A 6,000-nucleotide genomic window follows, 5' to 3' on the forward strand; every position below is an offset into this window, starting at 1 on the left:
CCAGATTTAAACCTACCAACTCCAGTGCTTCAAGACAGCAGCACTAACAACTGAGCCACCACACTTGTCTGTGCTGCTTCAGTGAATGAGAAGAACAACAGCAAAAATAAACACAAAGAAAACATAAAAAATTCCACCCAAATGTTGCCTTTCGTTAGTTTTTAACATAGAACTCCAGTGCTGCAAGGCAGCAGCGCTAGTAAATGAGTCACTATGCATAGTCTTTTTCTGGAGGAGATGGAAAAACACAGAGAGGAGTCCATACAGATGTTGTCCTTGGACAAATTTGAACCTAGGACCCCAAGCACTGCAATACAATAGTACTAATGACTGAGTTACCGTACTTGTTTTTACTCTTGCTTGTTCTTCATACTTATCCTTCTTCCTCTTTCTTCTTCGTCCTCCTCCTTCTCTGAAGAAGAGGGAGAAGAAGTAAAGGAAGGAAAAGAGAGAGGAGAAGGAGGAGAAGTAGAAGGAGTGGAAATGGAAGGAGGCAATGGAGAATAAGAAGATCTCCTCCCTATTTTTCTCTGTCTCCTCCGGAGGAGAAGGAAGAAGCTTGCTCAGTGACTAGCATTGTTGACTTGTAGCAATGGGGTTCTAGGTTCATGGCTGATTATGGACAGCATCTGCATGGAGTTCGTATGTTCTCTTTGTGTTTATTCTTCTTAATATTCTCCTCTTGTGGGGAAGGGAGAAAAAAGAATTGTGGTGGCTTAGATGTTAGCCCTATTGCCTTGCAACATTGGAGTTCTTGGTTAAAATCAGTACAAGTGCGGCAACCTATTATAGACGGCAAAGGTTGTGATGGTTTCTCGGGGAAATGAACCACTGAACTTGTGTATGGCCATAGGCTTAGTCCTTGCCATGATGTACCCAAGTGGTAACACAAGGGGGAATGTTTGTGGAAATATATATATATATATATACATATATATATATATATGTATATCACGTCGTGACGCCACTGTTCCCACACCGTTATCCTATACGGTGAAGTAATAAACACAGAGACTTGTGTATTGTACCTCGGGACCTCAGGAACGGTTGAGACCTGGTAAACTTTACTTAGATAAACTTGAATAAACAGGCAGTTACAGGTATTATTCACGGCAGCTATTACATACAAAAAAAAGCTCAGAGGTTGGGAGGGAAATTACACAAAAAAATTTGGCCCTATAGTCCACATTATCTATATGTCACCAGTCCTGGACATTAAGTATACTCCGGAGGAGGTAAAAGGTAGGAGTCTGTCCACATGCACTCTGGCAGGCAATTACTGAAGAAAAAGGCTTAGCCTAGATGCACACAGCATCCGTGTGGGTGTCACAATCATGTACCTCTGTGTGGTGATTCTAATGGCGGACAGCCACACAGGAAAAATAATGCCTGTAATGTGAATGGATACCTGGTTTAGTGAACTGGGGTTTGTTGCACTCTCTCTCTCTGGAAGAGACTCACTCCTACATCATCCATACTTCAAATGCTACGGGATGTCATTTCTCTTCCTCCATCTTCAGCAACATGGAAGCTAAAGGTGCTTCCATGCAGCTCTGTGTTAGTCCGGAGCAGCAGGTAAGATGGAACCCTACTCTAACACAGATTGAAGAAGACCCTAATCTCACTTGTACCACATGACATAGTAGGAGAGATACATTCAGCAGCAGAGCTGACAGGTGACAATACATGTATAACATTTATGGAGGGGACCAAGATGTTATAATGGGACACTACACAAGTGCAACATCTGGAGGGGTTTTTTATGTTCTCTTAGTGTATATACTTCCTGTTGCCTCCTTTCTCCTGCAGTGAAGATAAATGAGTAGTGGCTCAGTTGTTAGCACTATTGCTTTGCATGCTGAAGATCTAGGTTCAAATCTGACGAAGGGCAACATCTGGTTGGTGTTTTTATGTTCTCTTTGTGTTTATTCTTCCTATACTCCTCCTCTGGAGCAAAAAGGACAGTTGTGATGGCTCAGTTTTTAGCATTGCTGTCTTGAAGTGCTGGGAGCTCTATGCTCAAATCTGGCCAATAACAACATCTGGATGAGGTTTTTCTGTTCTCTTTGGGTTTATTCTTGCTATGTTTCACCTCCTCAGGAACAGAACAAACAAATGTGGTTGTTCAGTTGTTAGCACTGCTGCTTTGCAGTTCTGGAGCTTTAGGTTCAAATCTGACCATAGATAAAATCTGGAAGGAGTTTTTCAAAGTCCATGTTGATATTACCCATGATGGGATTGTGAACGTGGGACCCCAGCAACAGTGCTAGCAACTGAGCCACATTAATACACACACTTATCATTACACTTTTATTTACTAGTAAAACGATTTTCTGTTGATTTAAAAATCTGGTCAGAATGACTCAATTGGATTTTGTAAAATTGGTACAATTTTATTGGCTGGCAAATCATAATAAACAACACTAGTTTTAACCACCTTCAGATTTAGAAAATGTAAATATTCATAATAAGTTTATATAAAAGATGAAACTGTCTCACTCCCTAAATGCATCAATTTTCACACAACCTGTGCAATCTTATTGACGAAAGTGAGTGCTTCCTATGAAAGAAGAGCTGACTATTCCAAGAATTTATTGTATGTTTGCTGTAATTAGAAACGCAGTTTCCTTTGTGGTGTAGTAGAAACAGTGAAAACAGATAAGAACCATAAAACATTCCTGGTCATTTTCCAAACTCCTGCATTCCCAGAGTAATTATATAGTTCATTCCTGGCCTTCTGGCATGCCTCAGTATTTTATTAATTCAATTATTGTCATTTTTCATATTTGGTCTATTAATATACAGTATATATTTAAGAATGTTCCACTAATCACAGAATATCATAATATAGTGTAGTGTATCATAAAGTATAACAGTGTCTTCCTACAGTCTATGATCAATGGTTACAAATTGGACCACATTTCAATCTTAATTAGAGATGAGCGAGCGTACTCGTCCGAGCTTGATGCTCGTTCGAGTATTAGGGTGTTCGAGATGCTCGTTACTCGTAACGAGTACCACGCGGTGCTCGACTCCATTACATTTCCTTCCCTGAGAAATGTGCGTGCTTTTCTGGCCAATAGAAGCACATGGAAGGCATTACAACTTCCTGGTGTGACATTCCAGCCCTATCCCACCCCCCTGCAGTGAGTGGCTGGGGAGATCAGATGACACCCGAGTATTTAAATCTGCCCCGCCCGCGGCTCGCCACAGATGCATTCTGACAGAGATCAGGGAAAGTGCTGCTGATGCTGTTGCTTCTATAGGGAGAGTGTTAGGTGTTATTTCAGTCTTCAAGAACCCCAACAGTCCTTCTTAGGGCCACATCTGACCGTGTGCAGTACTGTTGAGGCTGCTTTTAGCAGTGTTGCACAAATTTTTTTTTTTGTATATCGAGCGTGCAGACCATAGCGTCCTCAGTCTGCAGTCATTTTACAGAGTATAGGGGCAGTACTGGTGAGGCAGAGACAGTGGTACAGGGAAAGAGGTATACTGGCTATATAGGCAGTGGGCTTTTTCAAAAAAATTGGGGAGAAATACTATATTTGGCCTGCCTGTGACCATCTTCAGTTTACTGCGTGTCTGCTGGGGGTAGTAGTCGCTAATTAATACCGAGCTTAGCGTTACAGCAGGCTTGCGCATAATTGTTTCCTGGCTCTGCTGTGCCTGTTACATGACCGCCGTCATCCCGCCAGAGGGAAACAGTATACATAATATACGGTCTGGTCTCTCTGGTTTTTCACCTCACCATTTAAAAAAATAGAAGCAAAACACTTAAGGCCTACCACTGGCCTTTGGCCACTTGACTGGTTCTGTGCTGTGAATTCCAGTAGCTCAGTCATACGCACCTAGGTCTACAGGCTTGCGCATAATTGTTTCCTGGCTCTGCTGTGCCCGTTACATGACCGCCGTCATCCCGCCAGAGGGAAACAGTATGCATAATATACGGTCTGGTCTCTCTGGTTTTTCACCTCACCATTTAAAAAAATAAAAGCAAAATACTTAAAGCCTACCACTGGCCTTTGGCCACTTGACTGGTTCTGCGCTGTAAATTCCAGTAGCTCAGTCATACGCACCTAGATCTACAGGCTTGCGCATAATTGTTTCCTGGCTCTGCTGTGCCCGTTACATGACCGCCGTCATCCCGCCAGAGGGAAACAGTATACATAATATACGGTCTGGTCTCTCTGGTTTTTCACCTCACCATTTAAAAAAATAGAAGCAAAACACTTAAGGCCTACCACTGGCCTTTGGCCACTTGACTGGTTCTTCCCTGTGAATTCCAGTAGCTCAGTCATACGCACCTAGGTCTCACTACAGGCTTGCGCATAATTGTTTCCTGGCTCTGCTGTGCCCGTTACATGACCGCCGTCATCCCACCAGAGGGAAACAGTATACATAATATATGCTGCATACAGTGTCTGTCTGGTTTTTCACCTCACCATTTAAAAAAATAGAAGCAAAACACTTAAGGCCTACCACTGGCCTTTGGCCACTTGACTGGTTCTTCCCTGTGAATTCCAGTAGCTCAGTCATACGCACCTAGGTCTCACTACAGGCTTGCGCATAATTGTTTCCTGGCTCTGCTGTGCCCGTTACATGACCGCCGTCATCCCACCAGAGGGAAACAGTATACATAATATATGCTGCATACAGTGTCTGTCTGGTTTTTCACCTCACAATTTAAAAAAATAGAAGCAAAATACTTAAGGCCTACCACTGGCCTTTGGCCACTCGACTGGTTCTGCCCTGTGAATTCCAGTAGCTCAGTAATACGCACCTAGGTCTCACTACAGGCTTGCGCATAATTGTTTCCTGGCTCTGCTGTGCGTTCTGTAAGCGAAGTCAGCCTCCAACCACAGGCCAATAAGCGGCACATTTAAAGGGGTTGTCCCGCGGCAGCAAGTGGGTCTATACACTTCTGTATGGCCATATTAATGCACTTTGTAATGTACATTGTGCATTAATTATGAGCCATACAGAAGTTATAAGAAGTTTTTCACTTACCTGCTCCATTGCTAGCGTCCTCGTTTCCATGGAGCCGACTAATTTTCGCCGTCTAATGGCCAAATTAGCCGCGCTTGCGCAGTCCCAGTCTTCTTCTTTTTTCAATGGGGCTGCTCGTGCTGGATGCCGGCTCCGTGTAGCTCCGCCCCGTCACGTGCCGATTCCAGCCAATCAGGAGGCTGGAATCGGCAATGGACCGCACAGAAGCCCTGCGGTCCACCGAGTGAGAAGATCCCCGCGGCCATCTTCATCAGGTAAGTAAGAAGTCACCGGAGCGCGGGGATTCAGGTAAGCGCAGTGTGGGCCGAAGCCCACGTGTATTTAATCTGACGTTAGCTCTGCTGTCCAGGGCACTGCAATGGGATTTGTTTATGTACCGCCGGTGGGTTCCAGGGAGCCACCCATGCTTTGGGTCCACACGGACTTCACATTAGGGATTTGTACCTGCCTGTGTCTATGTATTAAAACCCCCCATCAGAGTGGGGTATGCAGTGTGGGCCGAAGCCCACCTGCATTTAATCTGACGTTACCTCAGCTGTGCTGGGCAATGCAATGGGATTTATTTATGTAACGCCGGTGGCTTCCTGGGACCCACCCATGCTGTCGGTCCACACGGAGTTGTACCTGCCTGTGTCTACTTATAAAGAACCCCAGTCTGACTGGGGCATGCAGTGTGGGCCAAAGCCCACCTGTATTTAATCTGACGTTAGCTCTACTATCCGGGGCACTGCATTGGGACAAACTACAGGAGCAATACAGCGCTAATGAGACTTGCACAGCTACGCTAGCATTGGAGTCCGCTGTAGGCACGCGATTGCTGAGGGTTTGTGCAGAGGCCTATGTCCTGGGTGCAGTGAAAGTCCGCTTCCTGCCTAGGATTGCTGAAGCTGTGGGCCGAGGCCTATGTCGTGGGCGCGGTGCAAGTCTGCCATGTTTGGCCGCTCAGATCAAATTTTTGTTCATGTCTTGGGCTTCCTAGGACCCACCTATGCT

Source organism: Eleutherodactylus coqui, chromosome 1 (assembly GCF_035609145.1).
Source record: "Eleutherodactylus coqui strain aEleCoq1 chromosome 1, aEleCoq1.hap1, whole genome shotgun sequence".
In the NCBI taxonomy this organism is placed as follows: domain Eukaryota; kingdom Metazoa; phylum Chordata; class Amphibia; order Anura; family Eleutherodactylidae; genus Eleutherodactylus; species Eleutherodactylus coqui.